This window comes from Hyla sarda, chromosome 8 (genome assembly GCF_029499605.1).
Source record: "Hyla sarda isolate aHylSar1 chromosome 8, aHylSar1.hap1, whole genome shotgun sequence".
Lineage (NCBI taxonomy): Eukaryota > Metazoa > Chordata > Amphibia > Anura > Hylidae > Hyla > Hyla sarda.
In genome coordinates, this window is record NC_079196.1 from 224672193 (window position 1) to 224694092 (window position 21900).

A 21900-nucleotide genomic window follows, 5' to 3' on the forward strand; every position below is an offset into this window, starting at 1 on the left:
TCACGCCCCCTCCCCAGCACTGTACAATCTCTTCCTGTCATCGCACGGAGCTCTCCCTGTCACAGACTGGTGGTGTCAGACCTGGGTATTGTACGGCCGGTCATGAAAGCAGTGCTGTTCTGGGGATGCTGCTCCGTCCGCCCCTGTCAGTGAATAAAAAATACCGGCCATTGCATGGCCGGTATTTTTCATCCAAATTTACCGGCACAGCCCGGAATGTAGATGAAAATACCGGCTGTGCCGGTAAAATACCGGCAGGGTGGCAACCCTAACTGGACCCCTTGGTACGTGCCTTGAGGGGTGCAGTTTCTAAAATAGTATGTCATGTGTTTTTTTTTTTTGCTGTTCTGGCACCATAGGGGCTTCCTAAATGGGACATGCCCCCCAAAAACCATTTCAGAAAAACTCACTCTCCAAAATCCCATTGTCGCTCCTTCCCTTATGAGCCCTCTACTGCGCCCGCCGAACACTTTACATAGGTATATGAGATATTTCCTTACTGGAGAGAAATTGGGTTACACATTTTGGGGGAATTTTTCTCCTTTTACCCCTTGTAAAAATAAAAAAAAAATGGCTCAACAAGAACATGCGAGTGTAAAAAATGAAGATTTAGAATTTTCTCCTTCACTTTGCTGCTATTCCTGTGAAACACCTAAAATGTCATTTTGAAAGCTTTGAGGGGTGCAGTTTCTATTATGGGGTCATTTATGACTTTTTCTCACAGAAAAGCTCCTCAATTCCACTTCAAACTTAACTGGTCCCTGAAAAATTCTGATTTAGAATTTTTCGTGAAAATTTTGAAAATTGCTGCTGAACTTTGAAGCCTCTGATGTCTTCAAAATGTAAAAACATCTAAACTTTATGATGCAAACATAAAGGAGACATATTGTATATGTGAATTAATATATAATTTATTTGGAATATCTATTTTCCTTACAAGCAGAAAGTTTCTAGGTTAGAAAAATGTTAAATTTCCAAAATTTTCATCAATTTTGGGGATTTTTCACCAAGAAAGGATGCAGGTAACGACAAACATTTACCAGTATATTAAAGTAGAATATGTCACGAAAAAACATTCTCGGAATCAGAAGAAAAGGTGAAAGCCTCTCAGAGTTATTAATGCATAAAGTGGGAGTGGTCAGATGTGCAAAAAAGGGCTGAGTCATTAAAGGGGTACTCCAGTGTAAAACGTTTATTTATTTATTTTTTTTAAATCAACTGGTGCCAGAAAGTTAAACAGATTTGTAAATTACTTTTATTAAAAAATTCTTAATCCTTCCAGTACTAATTAGCTGCTGAATACTACAGAGGAAATTCTTTACTTTTTGGAACACAGAGCTCTCTGCTGACATCATGACCACAGTGCTCTCTGCTGACATCTGTGTCCATTTTAAGAACTGTCCAGAGTAGGAAAAAAATCCCCATAGAAAACATATGCTGCTCTGGACAGTTCCTAAAATGGACAGAGATGTCAGCAGAGAGCACTGTGTTCGTGATGTCAGCAGAGAGCTCTGTGTTCCAAAAAGAAAATAATTTCCTCTGTAGTATTCAGCAGCTAATAAGTACTGGAAGGATTAAGATTTTTTTTAATAGAAGTAATTTACAAATCTGTTTAACTTTCTGGCACCAGTTGATTTAAAAAAATAAAGTTTTCCACCGGAGTACCCCTTTAAAGATACACATACCACATTTAATGAATTAACAAGAGAACAAGGGAAGTCCCTGCAGGGGAGCCCCCAGGTCACTGAGGGACTCAACCTGACAGGGCCTACAGGTAATACAGGAATGTGTACCTACATTTTGTAAAAGGATGATGGGACTAGCAGCTGTAACGCCGAGCGCTCCGGGTCCCGCTTCCCCTCCGGAGCGCTCGCGGCGTCACTCTCTTGCCTGCAGCGTCCCGGTCAGACTCGCTGACCGGGAGCGCTGCTCTGTGTCCCTCGGCGGGGATGCGATCCCCGTGGCGGGACGTGCCAGCCCGCGGATCGCATTCCGTATCACTCACCGGCCCTGTCCCTCTGCTCAGTCCCGGCGCGCGGCCCCGCTCTCTAGGGCGCGCGTGCGCCGGGTCTCTCAGATTTAAAGGGCCAGTGCACCATTAATTGGTGCCTGGCCCAATTAGTTCCAAGCCCTCCCTACACTATTTAAACCCACTTCCCCTTCCTGTCCTTGCCGGATCTTGTTGCCTTGTGCCCTGAGAAAGTGTTTCTGTGTGTTCCATTGCCTGTGTATCCAGACCCTTGCTGTTGCCCCTGACTACGAACCGTTGCTGCCTGCCCAGACCTTCTGCTACGTCCGACCTTGCTCTTGCCTTGTCCTTCTGTACCGCGCCTGTCTCAGCTGTCAGTGAGGTTGAGTCGCTATCGGGTGGAACGACCTGGGGGTTACCTGCCGAGGCAAGTCCATCCCGCTTTGCGGCAGGCTCTGGTGAAAACCAGTAACCCCTTAGATTCCGTTCCCCTGGTACGGCCCACGTCATCACCTCACTGACACAGAGGATCCACCACCCGTGTCCTCCCCGCATACCACTCCGGATCCTGACATCAGCTCAACCAATAGATGTTTCCCAACTAGGGTGCGTCGAGCTGTTGCAAAACCACAATTCCCAGCATGCTGGGAGTTGTAGTTTTGCAACATCTCAACGCAACCTGGTTGGGAAACGTTGGGTTAATAGAAAGAAAGCTGAAGAAATCTCCAAGACGTGAACGAGTCCCCTTGACATATACTACTACAAGACCACTAGGGTGGTCCAAAAAGACCCTTGGGTTCCCAACCAACAATTTTTGAATTATATTGTGATAATAAATTATATAAAGGACTTTATTAGTTTGGTCCATAAACTAACTCAAATAGTGAAAAGAAATCACAGTTGTTAAAAGCACTGCTTACACTCAGCCGGGGATGATTAATGAAGAACAAGGCTAATCTAGCTCCTTTAGTACAGTGGTCCCTCAACATATGATATTAATTGGTTCCAGGAGAACCATCGTATGTTGAAACCATCATATGTCGAGTACATATGTCTATGTAAAAATAGTAATTGGTTCTGGGGCCTCGGAACCATTGTATGTTGAATACATATCTCTGTGGGAAACTGCCAATTGGTTCTGGGATGGCCATTGTATGTGGAGTGTATGGGGAGTGTTTAACAAACCAGGGTGCCTCCAGCTGTTGCACAACTACAACTCCCAGCATGCATGTACAGCCATTGACTGTCTGGGCATGCTGGGAGTTATAGTTTTGCAACAGCTGGAGGCACACTGATAGGGAAACATTGATGTATGGGGTGTATACATAGGCGTGCGCAGCCTAAAGCACAAACTCACGCCGCGCGCGTGCATATATGTATATATACGCACACATACACACAGTTAGTATAGTTCCCCCACATTAGGTGCAGTATAGTCCCCCCCACATTAGGTGCAGTATAAGTCCCGCCACATTAGGTGCAGTATAGTTCCCCCACATTAGGTTGGCAGTATAAGTCCCCGCACATTGGGTTGGCAGTACAGTTCCCCCACATTAGGTTGGCAGTACAGTTCCCCCACATTAGGTTAGCAGTACAGTTCACCCACATTAGGTTGGCAGTACAGTTCCCCCACATTAGATTGGCAGTACAGTTCCCCCACATTAGGTGCAGTACAGTTCCCCCGCATTAGGTGCAGTACAGTTCCCCCACATTAGGTTGGCAGTACAGTTCCCCCACATTAGGTTGGCAGTACAGTTCCCCCACATTAGGTGCAGTACAGTTCCCCCGCATTAGGTGCAGTACAGTTCCCCCACATTAGGTTGGCAGTACAGTTCCCCCACATTAGGTTGGCAGTACAGTTCCCCCACATTAGGTGCAGTTCAGTTCCCCCACATTAGGTGCCACCTAATGTGGGGGAACTGTACTGCACCTAATGTGGGGGAACTGTACTGCACCTAATGTGGGGGAACTGTACTACACCTAATGAAGGGGAACTGTACTGCACCTAATGCGGGGGAACTGTACTGCACCTAATGCGGGGGAACTGTACTGCACCTAATGCGGGGGAACTGTACTGCACCAGTACAGTTCCCCTACGTTAAGTGCAGTACAGTTCCCCCACATTAGGTGTAGTACAGTTCCCCACATTATGTGCAGTACAGTTCCCCTACATTAGGTGCAGTACAGTTCCCCTACATTAGGTGCAGTATAGTTCCCCCACATTAGGTGCAGTATAGTTTCCCCACATTAGGTGCAGTATAGTTTCCCCACATTAGGTGCAGTACAGTCCCCCCACATTAGGTGCAGTACAGTTCCCCCACATTAGGTGCAGTACAGTTCCCCCACATTAGGTGCAGTATAGTTCCCCTACATTAGGTGCAGTATAGTTCCCCCACATTAGGTGCAGTATAGTTCCCCCACATTAGGTGCAGTATAGTTCCCCCACATTAGGTGCAGTATAGTTCCCCCACATTAAGTGCAGTATAGTTCCCCCACATTAAGTGCAGTATAGTTCCTCCACATTAGGTGCAGTATAGCTCCCCACATTAGGTGCAGTATAGTTCCCCACATTAGGTGCAGTATATCTTTCCACATTAGGTGCTGAACAGTTCCCCCACATTAGGTGCAGTATAGATCCCCCACATTAGGTGCAGTATAGTTCCCCACATTAGGTGCAGTATATCTTTCCACATTAGGTGCAGTACAGTTTCCCCACATTAGGTGCAGTATAGTTCCCCCACATTAGGTGCAGTATAGTTCCCCCACATTTGGTGCAGTATAGTTCCCCCACATTAGGTGCAGTATAGCTCCCCACATTAGGTGCAGTATAGTTCCCCCACATTAGGTGCAGTATAGTTTCCCCCACATTAGGTGCAGTATAGTTTCCCCCACATTAGGTGCAGTATAGTTTCCCCCACATTAGGTGCAGTATAGTTTCCCCCACATTAGGTGCAGTATAGTTCCCCCACATTAGGTGCAGTATAGTTCCCCCACATTTGGTGCAGTATAGTTCCCCCACATTAGGTGCAGTATAGCTCCCCACATTAGGTGCAGTATAGCTCCCCACATTAGGTGCAGTATAGTTTCCCCCACATTAGGTGCAGTATAGTTTCCCCCACATTAGGTGCAGTAAAGTTTCCCCCACATTAGGTGCAGTATAGTTTCCCCCACATTAGGTGCAGTATAGTTCCCCCACATTAGGTGCAGTATAGTTCCCCCACATTAGGTGCAGTATAGTTCCCCCACATTAGGTGCAGTATAGTTCCCCCTACATTAGGTGCAGTATAGTTCCCCCACATTAGGCTGGCAGTATAGTTCCCCCACATTAGGTGCAGTATAGTTCCCCCACATTAGGCTGGCAGTATAGTTCCCCCACATTAGGCTGGCAGTATAGTTCCCCCACATTAGGTGCAGTATAGTTCTCCCCACATTAGGTGCAGTATAGTTCCCCCACATTAGGTGCAGTATAGTTTCCCCCACATTAGGTGCAGTATACTTTCCCCCACATTAGGTGCAGTATAGTTTTCCCCACATTAGGTGCAGTATAGTTCTCCCCACATTAGGTGCAGTATAGTTCTCCCCACATTAGGTGCAGTATAGTTCCCCCACATTAGGTGCAGTATAGTTCCCCCACATTAGGTGCAGTATACTTTCCCCCACATTAGGTGCAGTATACTTTCCCCCACATTAGGTGCAGTATAGTTTTCCCCACATTAGGTGCAGTATAGTTCTCCCCACATTAGGTGCAGTATAGTTCCCCCACATTAGGTGCAGTATAGTTCCCCCACATTAGGTGCAGTATAGTTCCCCCACATTAGGTGCAGTATACTTTCCCCCACATTAGGTGCAGTATACTTTCCCCCACATTAGGTGCAGTATAGTTCCCCCACATTAGGTGCAGTATAGTTTCCCCACATTAGGTGCAGTATAGTTCCCCACATTAGGTGCAGTATAGTTCCCCCATATTAGGCTGGCAGTATAGTTCCCCCACATTAGGCTGGCAGTATAGTTCCCCTACATTAGGTGCAGTATAGTTCCCCCACATTAGGTGCAGTATAGTTCCCCCACATTAGGTGCAGTATAGTTCCCCCACATTAGGCTGGCAGTATAGTTCCCCCACATTAGGCTGGCAGTATAGTTCCCCCACATTAGGTGCAGTATAGTTCCCCCACATTAGGTGCAGTATAGTTCTCCCCACATTAGGTGCAGTATAGTTCCCCCACATTAGGTGCAGTATAGTTTCCCCCACATTAGGTGCAGTATACTTTCCCCCACATTAGGTGCAGTATACTTTCCCCCACATTAGGTGCAGTATAGTTTTCCCCACATTAGGTGCAGTATAGTTCTCCCCACATTAGGTGCAGTATAGTTCCCCCACATTAGGTGCAGTATAGTTCCCCCACATTAGGTGCAGTATACTTTCCCCCACATTAGGTGCAGTATACTTTCCCCCACATTAGGTGCAGTATACTTTCCCCCACATTAGGTGCAGTATAGTTCCCCCACATTAGGTGCAGTATAGTTTTCCCCACATTAGGTGCAGTATAGTTTTCCCCACATTAGGTGCAGTATAGTTTCCCCCACATAGTTTCCCCCACACCAGCTCGTGTTGGTCACTTACCATTCCGGCCGGCGCGCGCATCCTCTTCCTTGAATCTCCGCTCCTCTGTTGCTATGGGCGCACGCACGGGACGCCAATGACGTCCCTGCGTGCGCTACTTCCCGGCGGCCCCTGTGTTTTGAAAGTTAACACGGGGGCCACTGTAGAAAGGTAACCGGGACATCCTTGTGTCCCGAAAAGATCTTTCGGGACACAGGGATGTCCCGAATGTGACGGGGGGGTCCTCTGCGGGCTGCTCATGGTGGCCTCGGATGCCTCCCTGGGCTTGATTAGGGTGTGCCTGGGCACACCCGGCACACCCCGTGCGCACGCCTATGGGTGTATAGTGTGTATATGTATTGTATGTGATGTGTGACATCGCATACAGTACTGTACAGTTCTTTAAATACCTTCAGGGGGACAGAATGTCCTCCATTACCATCCTGCCGACTACAGCTCTATAGGAAAGGAAGGGGAGCAGCTCATTGGATACCTGCAGCAAGATGCTGCAGGCTATTGGCTATGGCTGCTCTGGGGGGGCGGGGCTTACACAGAGCTCACAGTGGAAGCCTGCGTGAGTTAGCAGGAAAGCATGTGAGTAACAGGAGGCAGAACGGGGACATTATACAACTATCTGTCATTTGCTGAAGTTGTCAGCGCTGTCAGATAGCTGTTTGTACGATGGCCCCGACACACAGCAGCATCATATGTCGAGGCTGCCTTCAACATACGATGGGCTCTGAGAGGCCATCATATGTTGAAATGATCATATGTTGGGGCCATCATAAGTCGAGGGATCACTGTATTGGTCTGATTGTAGGGGGCATTTCTGCAGATAATGTCCCTTCCTACTATCACTGGCCGAGGTGTGCAGCTATTTAAAACCAAATAACACTGGCCCACTCAACGTTTCACCACCTCAGTGGCTTTGTCAAGAGGCATGTGGGCAATGGCAGCTAAAAACGCCGACCTCAAGCTTTATAACCTTCTTTTATGATGTCACAACTTACTTCTGCCAATCAAAATTGCTTCTCTTTAATTGTCTGCTGTATTGACCAATCATGTTCTCAGATTTAGTGATGAACATATGATAGCTCCACACAGAATCCGTGCCTACCCCACCTGTCAGGGAATGCAGTGTGTAATAGCCTGACAGGTAGGTAAGCCGGATAGGGCACGGCTGCCTTCTGCGCAGATAGCACTGCACAGGTTGTTGTAGGCGGCGCATGCATGTGACGTGGCATATAAACAAAGCCACGTGATGCCGCGCTGCCGATGTCCCGGACGGCGTCATAGTGTTGGGTATACGCAGTCCCATGATGCGCACATTCAGCTGAGCAAATACTTCGTCTATTTCTGCATATATGTACCGATCCTCTGTATAGTGATGCGCAGTACAAAATGCGCGAAGACTTCGGCTGTGCATTGTAAAACTTAGAAGATAAGGACTTTTGGAGAAATGTTGACATATTCAGGTTGTTAGTTTTATAATAATGCAAGAAGGATGAAAGGGTACTATATACATTAAACTTAAAGGGTAGCTCCCACCATCCTATTTTTTTTTTTGCTAGCCCGTTCCCCCCCCGCTACGGCACTAGCATGTTCCCTCCTCCCTCCCCCCCCCCCCCGCCCCGCATACCCCGTTCCCTCATTACACTTGCAGTTACTGCAGAGTCCGGCAGCGGGCGTGCAGGGACAGCGGCGGCAACGAGGCGGCGGCGATGTGCGGGAGGAGTGGCCTCCCAGCCAGTGGCCGGGGAGCCAATGCGCTCGCTCCCGCCTGTCTGATTGACAGGCAGGGAGTGAGTGCAGCCTAACTGAAAAAGGACTGATTGCAACTCCAAAATCAGTCCTTTTTCAGTGGCCGGTTTTTAAATGTAAATTAAACCTTTTTAATGAAAAAAAAATAATAATAAAAGTATATTAGAGATATGTTGTAGTACATAAGTACTACAACATATCAAAAAATAAAGTTGGTGACAGTGCCCATTTAATAGCCAGACTAAGATGGCTTACTTATTACAGAAGTCCGTCTTTTATCTCACAAAAATAGTACATTGTGACACTTGGATGTTAGAATTTGTTGACAGGTACCATTTATCCATTAATCTTTACTTTAATCATCTGTATATCTGATATTTATATATAAGGGTCGGCTGTGCGATTACTTTTACTTGTATTGTAATTATAATTCTATTGTAAACAGAATACCAGTGATAGTTCTTTTAATTATTGTTGTATTAGAATGGACAGAGAAGGTAAATCCCTCGTTCAGCCCATCAGGGATCAAACTATGTAGTTTATAGATCCATTTCGCCTCAATACGCAGTAACTTATTGTCCAGGTCTCCTCTCCTTGGACCTAATTTGCATTTAATTAAACCCCAAAACTGTATTGCATTGCATTCGGCAATATGGATAATTCCTGATGTCTGACAGTTGATGGAGTCTCGTATGTCATATTGATGTCCATCCACAGGATTAGTAAAGATTTTTTTCTTTGGTATATATCTACAGAAAGTACATCTTCGGCAGGGGAAGGAGCCAACCACTGCTGATGTTAACCATGTTCTGGGAGCTTCCTCAGAATAGTGACTCTTTACCAGATGTTCCCGCAAATTCCGCCCCCTCCGCTAAGTAACCGCGGGATATTCTGGAATAACTTCCCTAATTTCTGGATCAGCCAGAAGAATCGGCCAATATTTCTGTAGTATAGTTTTCACTTGTCTGTTATTAGAATCAAAAGTTCCTAAACATCTTATTGCTTTCTGAGCCGTTTTGATGTTACTATTTCTCAAAAGATCGGTCCTGTCTGTCGCCCTGGCGTAGGCTCTATGTAATGTTTTTTTCCGGATACCCCCGCTCTGTGAATCTCTGCAATAGTATATCACTTTCCTTTTTAAAAGATTCTTCTGGGGAACAATTCCTACGGGCCCTCAAGTACTGGCTAGGAAGCTAGCCTTACATAAATTTCACCTACATCGCGATCAAAACCCAACTGTCCAATCTCGATGGGACACTCAAGTTCTCAGGGATCTTCAATCCCTGCTGCTAGAAAATGAAGTTGGGGCAGGCCCTATGAATGCACCATTCTCTACAATGAGATCCAAATCTAAATTCACACCAAATTTTTCCCAGTATAATAATATTGAGACATCTGTCCATATGGTCACTAATGATCTGTCACATCTAAAACCAACAAAACACAGAAAGAATACCAATTTGACATCTAGAGAAATGCAAGCTCTACGTGAGCTAGAGACAAATGATACAATCACAATTAAGCCCTCAGATAAGGGGGGCAATATTGTGATAATGAATACATGTGATTACAAAGCTATGGGGCTTCGCCTTCTTCATGATCATGAGACATATACTAGACTGGAAAGTAACCAGAAAGATTTTCAGCCGAATTATTCCAATTATTACAAGAAGCTAAGAGTCAAAATCTTATCTCTGATGATGAATTCCGTATCCTATACAATGAAAACCCACCGTAGCAACACTATATGCTTTACCTAAAATCCACAAGTCCTGTCGCCCTGTCCCTGGCTGCCCTATTGTTTCAGGGAACAATAATCTGACTGAAGGAATCAGTCAATATATTGACCAGTTTTTATCCTCTTTTTGTGAATATTCTGCCATTTTTCCTCCGAGAGACCAAGGACACTGTCTCCAAACTCCAGGAAATTACCTTTCCACCAGGCACTCTTGTAGCCAGTTTAGATGTGGGATCACTTTATACCAACATGATTTAGGAATGACAGCAGTGGACCATTTCCTTTGCACTAAAGGTACACAGTACATTGAACACAACAATTTTGTTTTATCACTATTATCCTTTTTGCTCACTCCCAATTATTTTTTATTTGATGGGCACTTTTATATTCAGAACAAAGGCACAGCGATGGGCACGTTTGAGCACCAAATTAAGCAAAGTTATTCTTAGGGTGGTGGGAGGACACTATTGTTTTTTCTGATCACCTTTTGAGATTTACACAGCACATTTCCTTTGGGGGTCGTTATATAGATGACATTTTATTTTTTGGGGATGCCACTGAATCACTATTTCACGATTTTGTCACCACACTAAATGTAAACACTATTGGCATGAAATTTACTTCCGAAAATCACAGCACCACTATCAATTTTCTGGATTTAAAAATTTCTTTGGAGTTTGGTGGCAGTGTCAAAACTGAAGTCTATAGAAAGCCCACCTCCACTAACAGTTTTTTGGAGTGGACAAGTTTCCATCCCACTCCACTGAAAAGAGGGATAACTACGGGCCAGTACTTGAGGGCCTGTAGGAATTGTTCCACAGAATCTTTTAAAAAGGAAAGTGATATACTATTGCAGAGATTCACAGAGCGGGGGTATCTGGACAAAAACATTACATAGAGCCTACGCCAGGGCGACAGACAGGACCGATCTTTTGAGAAATAGTAACATAAAAACGACTCAGAAAGTAATAAGATGTATAGGAACTTTTGATTCTAATAACAGACAAGTGAAAACTATACTACAGAAATATTGGCCGATTCTTCTGGCTGATCCAGAAATTAGGGAAGTTATTCCAGAATATCCCGCGGTTACTTAGCGGAGGGGGCGGAATTTGCGGGAACATCTGGTAAAGAGTCACTATTCTGAGGAAGCTCCCAGAACATGGTTAACATCAGCAGTGGTTGGCTCCTTCCCCTGCGGAAGATGTACTTTCTGTAGATATATACCAAAGAAAAAAATCTTTACTAATCCTGTGGATGGACATCAATATGACATACGAGACTCCATCAACTGTCAGACATCAGGAATTATCCATATTGCGGAATGCGGTTGCCCGAAATTGTTTGTGGGTAAAACCATCCAACAATTTCATAGGCGAATATCTAACCACATCAGTATGATGAAAATAAGGGTGAAGCCCTTTGGCGAAACACATGTGGGACATCCCCAATGGAGAGTTCTACCAGTTACAGTTTTGGGGTTTTATAAAATGCAAATTAGGTCCAAGGAGAGGAGACCTGGACAATAAGTTACTTCGTATTGAGGCGAAATGGATCTATAAACTACATAGTTTGATCCCTGATGGGCTGAACGAGGGATTTACGTTCTCTGTCCATTCTAATGCAACAATAATTAAAAGAACTATCACTGGTATTCTGTTTACAATAGAATTATAATTACAATACAAGTAAAAGGAACGGGACATATATGCAGAAATAGATTAAGTATTTGCGCAGCTGAATGTGCGCATCATGGGACTGCGCATGCGCAACACTATGACGCCGTCCGGGACATCGTCAGCACGCAGCGCGGCATCACGTGGTTTTGTTTATATGCCACGTCACATGCATGCGCTGCCTACAACAACCTGCGCAGTGCTATCTGCGCAGAATGTGGCCGTACCCTATCCGGCTTACTGTTGGGGGTTAATAACTCATTTATGAATTATGAATTATGGTCAGCAAAAAATAGGAAAAATATTATGACCGTTATGAATTACCAAAAATATACAAACAATACAATTCACCATATCTGGGCCCGACTATTTTGCCAGATATGAGTTCTTTAGTAGTGGTAGAGTAACTTTTGCAATATAATAAAATAATAACGCAGTCAGTGGCGTTGCTAGGGTTGGTGTCACCCGGTGCGGTAGAAAATGGTGTCACCCCCATACCTACCCCCTCCCCCCAGTAAGTTTTTAGCCTGTTGTGACAGACATCACTGTTGTAGCGCATTGTGAGAAATTCCAGTATAATAATCAGATATACCAGTTGCCACAGAATGGGAAAGTGTTAAAGAAGATTTCACCATTTAAATATACAGCTCCCAGAATTACTTAAAGGGGTACTCCACTGGAAAACATTTACTTTTATATCAACTGGTGCCAGAAAGTTAAACAGATTTTTAAATTACTTCTATTTAAAATCTTAATACTTACAGTACTTATAAGCTGGTGTATGCTCCACAGGAAGTTGCGTAGTTCTTTCCAATCTGACCACAGTGCTATTTGCTGACACCTCTGTTCATGTCAGGAACTGTCCAGAGCAGGATAGGTTTGCTATGGGGATTTGCTCCTACTATGGACAGTTCTTGACATGGACAAAGGTGTCAGCACAGAGCACTGTGGTCAGACAGAAAATAGTTTAAAAAAGAAAATAACTTCCTGTGAATCACTTATACAGCAGCTAATAAGTACTGGAAGGATTAAGATTTTTAAATAGAAGTAATTTACAAATCTGTTTAACTTTGTAGCACCAGTTGATAAAAAAAAATGTTTTCCAGTAGAGTACCCCTTTATGCAGTGGTGAGGTTATGCTGGGAGTTGTAGTTTCACTGACCATAACTGTAGAACTGACAAGCGACTACAGCTCTGATAGGACATAGAGAGGAAAATGTACAATGATATCAGTGACTACAGGTGACATCTTCTCTATAGTGAGGAGAATACACAATGATATCAGTGACATCTTCTCTATAGTGAGGAGAATACACAATGATAATATCAGTGACTACAGGTGACGTCTTCTCTATAGTGAGGAGAATACACAATGATATCAGTGACTACAGGTGACGTCTTCTCTATAGTGAGGAGAATACACAATAATATCAGTGACTACAGGTGACGTCTTCTCTATAGTGAGGAGAATGTACAATGATATCAGTGACTATAGGTGACGTCTTCTCTATAGTGAGGAGAATGTACAATGATATCAGTGACTACAGGTGACGTCTTATCTATAGTGAGGAGAATACACAATTTTATCAGTGATTACAGGTGATGTCTTCTCTATAGTGAGGAGAATACACAATGATATCAGTGATTACAGGTGACGTCTTCTCTATAGTCTTTCCTTATCTAATTCAGATGGTACATACCGCCTGGTCCAGCTAAATCTTCTGTCTGTAGAATGTGACGCCCAGACGTCTCCTCACTATGTCAGCGCATTCTCATCCTCTATATGAAAACAAGTATTATTATAAACCTGCCAGACACTGTATCCTCTAAATATAATACTACTATACACTATACTCTTTGATTATAAACCTTCCATACATCATACCCACTGAATATAATACTACCACACACTGTACATTCTGAATATAATACTACCATATACTGTACCCTCTGAATATAAATCTGCCACATACTGTACACCTGAATATAATACTATCACATACTGTACCCCTGAATATAATACTACCACATACTGTACCCCTGAATATAATACTACCACATACTGTACACTCTGAATATATTACTACCACATACTGTACACTCTGAATATATTACTACCACCCACTGCGCCCTCTGAATATAATACTTAGAGATGAGCAAACTACAGTAAATTCAACTCGTCACAAACTTCTCGGCTCGGCAGTTGATGGCTTTTCCTGCATAAATTAGTTCAGCTTTCAGGTGCTCCCGTGGGCTGGAAAAGGTGGATATTGTCCTAGGAGAATCTTTCCTAGGAATGTATCCACCTTTTCCAGCCCACCGGAGCACCTGAAAGCTGAACTAATTTACGCAGGATAAGTCATCAACTGCTGAGCCGACAAGTTTGTGACAAATCAAATTTACTGTAAGTTCGCTCATCTCTAATAATACTACCACAAACTGCGCCCTCTGAATATAATACTACCACCCACTGTGCCCTCTGAATATAACACTACCACAAACTGCGCCCTCTGAATATAACGTTGCCACACAGTGCACCCTCTGAATATAATACCACAACCGCAGTAACACCCCTCAACATCCGTTAGCTGATGCTATTACCACGGGAGGGGGGTATTGGTGGTGTTGCTAGTGGATGATCGGGGTGCTACTACTGGGGGGGGGGGGGGTGTTGCTGAAGGATGATGAGGGTGCTACTAGCCATCCCCCCTGGCAGTATCACCCCCATCATCCATCGGCAGGATCATCCTCCTGGCAGGAGCACCGCCATCATCCACCATCAGGATCTGCTGATGGAGGTGCTGCTGGGAGGGGGGGGGGGGGGGTAGTTGCTGGCGGATGATGAGGGTGCTACTGCCAGGGGGGGGAGCATTAGGTAGGCAGCAGTTCCCCCACATTAGGTAGGTAGCAGTTTCCCCACATTAGGTAGCATCTTTTCCCCACATTAGGCAGCATAGATTCCCCACATTTGGTACCAGTTTCCCCACATTAGGTAGGTATCAGTTACCCCACATTAGGTAGCAATTTCCCCATATTAGGTAGCACAGATTCCCCACATTAGGTAGCAGTTTCCCCACATTCGGTAGCACAGATTCCCCACATTAGCTAGCATAGACTCCCCACATTAGGTAGCATAGACTCCGCACATTAGGTATCATAGACTCCGCACATTAGGTAGCATATACTCCGCACATTAGGTAGCATAGACTCCCCACATTAGGTAGCATAGACTCCCCACATTAGGTAGCATAGACTCCCCACATTAGGCCGCAGGTTCCCCACAATGCTTCAAAGTCTCCCCACACACACAAAAAAAAAAAACCACATACAACACAGAGAGACACACACACAAACACACACAGTCAGAGAGACACACACTCACAGACAGACACACAGAGTCACACAGTCACACAGCCACACACAGAGTCACACACAGAGTCTCACACACACACACACACACACAGAGTCACACACAGAGTCTCACACAAACACACAGTCACACACAGAGTCACACAAACACACACAGAGTCACACACACAAACATAGATAGAGACAGACACACACACACACTCACCCATCCAGCGCAGCGCTCCTTCTCACCGGGCGCAATGCGAGTGACGTAACTGACGTCCCCCTGCGCGGCCATGCGGTGTGACGTCAGGCCGGCGCAGACGTGGGAGCGGAGGCCGGGCACAGTACTGGTGAAGGTGAGGGGGGGGCGTGATGACGGACGGGCGCACTGAAAGGGGGGGGGGGGGGGGGTTGCTAACGGACGGGCGCTCCGCACACACAGCACAGGGGGTGTGTGCTGACGGATGGGAGGCCGGTCGGGCACATAGGGGGGTGTCAGTGTAGCTGGGGAGGGGGTGTGGGTGCTGCGGAGCGTCTTGGTGTCACCCCATTAGGTTGGTGTCACCCGGTGCGGGCCGCACCCCCCGCACCCGGGTCGCAACGCCACTGAACGCAGTTATTATAAAAATGATCTGTACATTTATTTGTTACAGTTTATTAACATTAAGGAGAGTAATACAAACAGACCATGATAATATAAAAGAAGTTACATAACAAATATCCATGACATAATGTCAAATTTAAACTATGATGTATTAATATATTATTTTAATACAGTGGTCCCTCAACATACGATGGTAATCCGTTCCAAATGGACCATCGTTTGTTGAAACCATCGTATGTTGAGGGATCAGTGCAATGTAAAGTATAGGACAGTGGTCTACAACCTGCGGGCCTCCAGATGTTGCAAAACTACAACACCCAGCATGCTGGGAGTTGTAGTTTATTGATGAGCGGCATAGGCCATATTCAAATTCGCTATATTTCGTCATATATTCGCCAAATTCGCATATTAGTTATATTCATTTTTTTTGCGCATATGCACATATTCGCGAATATTGCCCACTCCCTTCTTTAAAGGGGTACTCCGGTAAAAACCTTTTTTCTTTTAAATCAACTGGTGGCAGAAAGTTAAACATATTTTGTAAATTACTTCTATTAAAAAATCTTAATCCTTCCTGTACTTATTAGCTGCTGAATACTAGAGAGGAATTTCTTTTCTTTTTGGAATGCTCTCTGATGACATCACGAGCACAGTTCTCTCTGCTGACGTTATTATAATAATAATAACACTTTATTTATTGTTGTCCTTAATGGGATTTGAACCCAAGTCCCCAGCGCTGCAAGGCAGCAGTGCTGACCACTGAGCCACCATGCTGCCCTTAGCATACATCTGCTATGCATGGTTTCTAAAATGGACAGAGATGTCAGCAGAGAGCACTGTGCTTGTGATGTCATCAGTGTTCCAAAAAGAAAGGAATTTCCTCTGTAGCATTCAGCAGCTAATAAGTACTGGAAGGATTAAGATTTTTTAAAAGAAGTAATTTACAAATATGTTTAACTTTCTGCCACCAGTTGATTTAAAAGAAAAAAGGTTTTCACCGGAGTACCCCTTTAATGGTATAGGAAACTATGACTAGTGCATTAACTCTGTGATGTTTTGCCCATTGAAACCAATAGGCCCATTGTGCTCTATGGGGATCTCATGGCATGTAAAACAGTAAGATAAGCAGGACTGTCTAGGCAGCACAATGGATGGGAGACCACCACTGGTGTTGTGGTTTTACTTTACTGGAAAAGCAGCTGAGTTGCCCATAGCAACCAATCAGATCGCTTCTTTCATTTTTCACAAGGCCTCTGCAAAATGAAGGAAGCAATCTGATTGGTTGCTATGGGCAACTCAGAAACTTTTCCTCTGGACAGGTTTTGATAAATCTCCCTCTATGAGGGAGATTCTTCAAAAGCAGTGTAGAGGAAAAGTTTTGCAGTTGCCCATAGCAACCAATCAGATTGCTTCTTTCATTTTTGAAAAGGCCTGTGAAAAATGAAGGAAGCAATCTGGTTGCTATGGGCAACTCAGAAACTTTTCCAGGAAAGTAAAGTTTAACCCCAACAGTGTAACACTCTGTCCCACCCCAGGACTCAAACCAGTGGTGGTCTCCCATCCATTGTGCTGCCGAGACAGTCCTGCTTATCTTACTGTTTTACATACCGTGAGATCCCCATAGACCACAATGGGCAAAACATCACAGAGTTAATGCACTAGTCATAGTTCCCTATATTACCCCCATTACCCCCTTAAGGACCGGAGCTTTTTCTGTTTTTTCATTTTCAATTTTTCCTCCTTAACTTTAAAAAATCATAAATCTTTAAAATTTTCACCTAAAATTCTATATGATGGCTTATTTTTTGCATCACTAATTCTACTTTGTAATGACGTCAGTCATTTTACCCAAAAATCTACGGTGAAACGGGAAAAAAATCAATGTGCGACAAAATTGATGAAAAAACACTATTTTGTAAGTTTTGGGGGCTTCCGTTTTTACGCAGTACATTTTTCGGCAAAAATGATTCCTGATCTTTATTCTGTAGGTCCATACGGTTAATATGATCCCCTATTTATATAGGTTTGATTTTGTATTACTTCAGAAAAAATCATGAATACATGGAGGAAAATGTATAAGCTTAAAATTGTCATCTTCTGACCCCTATAACTTTTTTCTTTTTCTGTGCTCAGGGCGCTATCAGGGCTCATTTTTTGCGCCGTGATCTGGAGTTTTTAGCGGTATAATTTTTGTTCTGATCAGACTTTTTGATCACTTTTTATTCACTTTTTTGTGGTATAAAAAGTAATCAAAAATGCGCTATTTTGGACTTTTGAATTTTTTTGCGCGTACGTCATTGAACGTGCGGTTTAAAAAGCGGTATATTTTTATAATTCTGAAACTTCCGCACGCGGCGATACCACATATGTTTATTTTTATTTACACAGTTTTTTTTTTATTCTTGGAAATGCCGGGTGATTCAAACTTTTATTAGGGGAAGGGATAATTGAAAGGGTTAATGATTTTTTTACACTTTTCTTATGCAATATTATAGCTCCTATAGGGGGGGCTATAACATTGCATGTACTGATGTTTTACACTGATTGATCCATCTCCATAGGAATGGATCAATCAGTGTTTTCGGCGATTGATTGCTCAAGCCTGGATCTCAGGCTTGAAGCATTCATTCGGCGATCGGACAGCACAGGAGAAGGTAAGAAGACCTCCTCCTGTGCTACAGCTGTTCGGGAGGCCGCGATTATACCGCGGCGATCCCGAACAGCTCCCTGAGCTAGCCGGGCACTTTCACTTTAGTTTTTAGCGGCTATCGGCTATTAGCGGCGGGTCCCGGCTTCACTATGACGCCGGGCCCGCCGCGATATGATGCAGGGTCGCCGTGTGACCCCGCGTTATATCGCAGGACCGGGACTCATGACGTACGCGTACGTCATGGGTCCTTAAGGGGTTAAATAAGGGAGGACTCAATATTCGCGAATATGCGCATATGTGCATACATTTTTGCATATGCGGAAAAAAATTAATAATTGTAATTAGGAATATATGTTGCTATATTCGCAATTCGAATTGCGAATCGTCGGGAGCAACACTATTGTAGTTTTGCAACATCTGGGGGTCCGCAGGTTGTAGACCGCTGGTATTGGAGGTTATACTCACCTGTCCCCGCCGCTCCGGACCATCACCACTCGTCACCGCTGCCCTGGATGTCGCCTTCCATCGCTGTTGCCGCGTCCCCGAGGTGTCCCCGACGCTCCGGCAAGGCCTCTGCTTCCCCCGGCATCCTCGCTCTCCATCGCCGCCATCACGTCACTACACACGCCGCTTCTATTGGATGACGGGACGGCGTGCGCAGCGACGTGATGACGACAATGGAGAGCGCCGACGATGCAGAGGATCCCGAAGAGGACGCGCCGGAGCCCCGAGGACAGGTAAGTGATCGTCAGCGGAGCACACGGGGCACCGTAAACGGCTATCCGGTGGCAGCTGAAGCAGTCTGCGCTGCAGGATAGCCGTTTATGCGATGGCCCCGACATACAAAAGCATCGGATGTTGACGCTGCCTTCACCATGTGATGGACTCTGAGAGTGATCGTATGCTGAAATGATCGTATGTCGGGGCCATCGTAGGTCGGGGGTCACTGTGTATATATGGTATGTCGGGGCCATCGTAGGTCGGGGGGGTCACTGTATTTATATGGTATGTCGGGGCCATCGTAGGTCGGGGGTCACTGTATATATATGGTATGTCGGGGCCATCGTAGGTCGGGGGTCACTGTATATATATGGTATGTCGGGGCCATTGTAGGTCGGGGGGTCACTGTATATATATGGTATGTCGGGGCCATCGTAGGTCGGGGGGGTCACTGTATTTATATGGTATGTCGGGGCCATCGTAGGTCGGGGGTCACTGTATATATATGGTATGTCGGGGCCATCGTAGGTTGGGGGTCACTGTATATATATGGTATGTCGGGGCCATCGTAGGTTGGGGGGTCACTGTAATTAAACTTAATCACAGAAGTGGGTTAGTTCAGATATCAGTAGATTACTTTGTGTAGAGATCATCCTATGTCCTGTGGGCATATAATCTCTAGATACCTAAAATGGGAATAAACCCCGCCCAGTCCTAACCACAACTTTCCCTGGTAAGATACAGTATAAATATACTATTTATTAAGAAAACGTAAATAAAGTTTCCTCGTGGCAATTATTATGTCATGTGTACAAGCAGAATATGATCCCAACAGACTACACTGGTCCCTCAAGATACGATGGTAATTAGTTCCAAACGACCCATCGTTTGTCGAATCCATCGTATGTTGAGGGATTCGTGCAATGTAAAGTATAGGAAGTTATACTCACCTGTCCCCGCCGCTCCGGACCGCGTCCTCACCGCTCCCGATGCTGTCCCACGGGCTCCCAATGCTGTCTCGCTGCTCCGGCGTCTTCTTCGGGATCCTCCGGCTTTTTCGGCATCTTCTTCAGTGTCCGGGCCTCACTTTCTGGTGACTTTATTACGATGGTGCGCCGGGACGGCGTGCGCACGACATAATAACGATGCCGGATAGCAAGGCCTGGACCCCGGAGAAGATGCAGAAAACGTTGGAGGATCGCGAAGTGGACCCGGAGCAGCGGGGATAGGTAAGTGAACCTGTCTGGGATGCTTAAACTGCTATCCCACAGCAGCCTAAGCATTTTGCGCTGTCGGATAGCAGTTAATGCGATGGCCCCGACATATAAAAGCATCGTATGTCGATTTGATCATATGTCGGAGCCATCGCATGTCGGGGGGTTACTGTATACTATATATTCAATATGATCATTGCATTGATCCCCATAAGGCGCACTCTGTTCATCTGCAGTAGAAGGGGGTGTGGCTTATAAACTATTGTTACCATCTCACAATTGAGAATATATATATAATAAGCCGGTCTGCTCATAAACATGACATAACTGTCCAGATTAAAATGAGGTAACTTAATCAAATAAGAAACCTGTGTATCTTACTTCTGGATAAAAAAAAGATGGCTGCCTGGAGTCCATGGGAACGCCTGTATTCATAACCGATTTAGCAGGGAAGAATGGGCTTATGGTCTAAAATATTTCTCCCTGGCTCTTCATGGCTCCGCCCCTTTCTGGTATCCTCTACAACAGTGGTTTTTAACATGGGTTTGATTGAACTCCAGGGGTTCGGTGAGTCAGTCTCGCGGGTTCGGCGGAGGTCAAAGGCACACACCCGACTCCAGGCCCGTCGCTACAGGACAGGAAAACCAAGCAATTGCTTGGGGCCCCGAGCAGAGCCGGTGTTTGCCCGTCCTGTAGCGACGGGGCAATTCCCCTCATCACTATTAACTCCCTGCGGCCCCGTGTTAAGTTTAAAAACACAGGGACCGCCAGGAGATGGCGCACACTGGGACGTCACTGATGTCCCTTGCGTGCGCCCATAAAAACAAAGGCGCTGAGGACCGGAGGATAGAGAAGGAGGAAGACGCGCGCTGGCCAGCTTGGTAAGTGACCAGTGGCACGTCATCTTCGGTGCTCCGACCACCGGTCCCGGGACCTACTGCTGTAGCCGGAGCGGTGGTCGGAGCACTGAAGTGGGCAGTAGAAAGGCATACAGCCTCCAGCCACACACTGTATATGTGGGGGAACAACACTGCCTGCCTAATGTGGGGGAACACTGCCTGCCTAATGTGGGGGAACACTGCCTGTGCCTAATGTGTGGGGGAACACTGCCTGCGCCTAATGTGTGGGGGAACACTGCCTGCGCCTAATGTGGGGGGACACTGCCTGCGCCTAATGTGGGGGGACACTGCCTGCGCCTAATGTGGGGGGACACTGCCTGCGCCTAATGTGGGGGGGGGGACACTGCCTGTGCCTAATGTGTGGAGGAACACTGCCTGCGCCTAATGTGGGGGAACACTGCCTGCCTAATGTGGGGGAACACTGCCTGCCTAATGTGTGGGGGAACACTGCCTGCGCCTAATGTGTGGGGGAACACTGCCTGCCTAATGTGGGGGAACACTGCCTGTGCCTAATGTGTGGGGGAACACTGCCTGCGCCTAATGTGTGGGGGAACACTGCCTGCGCCTAATGTGTGGGGGAACACTGCCTGCGCCTAATGTGTGGGGGAACACTGCCTGCACCTAATGTGTGGGGAACACTGCCTGCGCCTAATGTGTGGGGGAACACTGCCTGCGCCTAATGTGGTACAGAGGAAAAGTTGCCCAGTTGCCCATAGCA

The 21900-nt window shown here is 45.6% G+C and overlaps 1 protein-coding gene across 7 annotated transcripts in view; it reads left to right on the top strand.

The window, feature by feature from the left end:
* LOC130283797 (sulfotransferase 1C2-like) overlaps positions 1 to 21900 on the top strand; it is a 58418-nt gene that overhangs the window by 19897 nt on the left and 16621 nt on the right. The window lies entirely within an intron of this gene.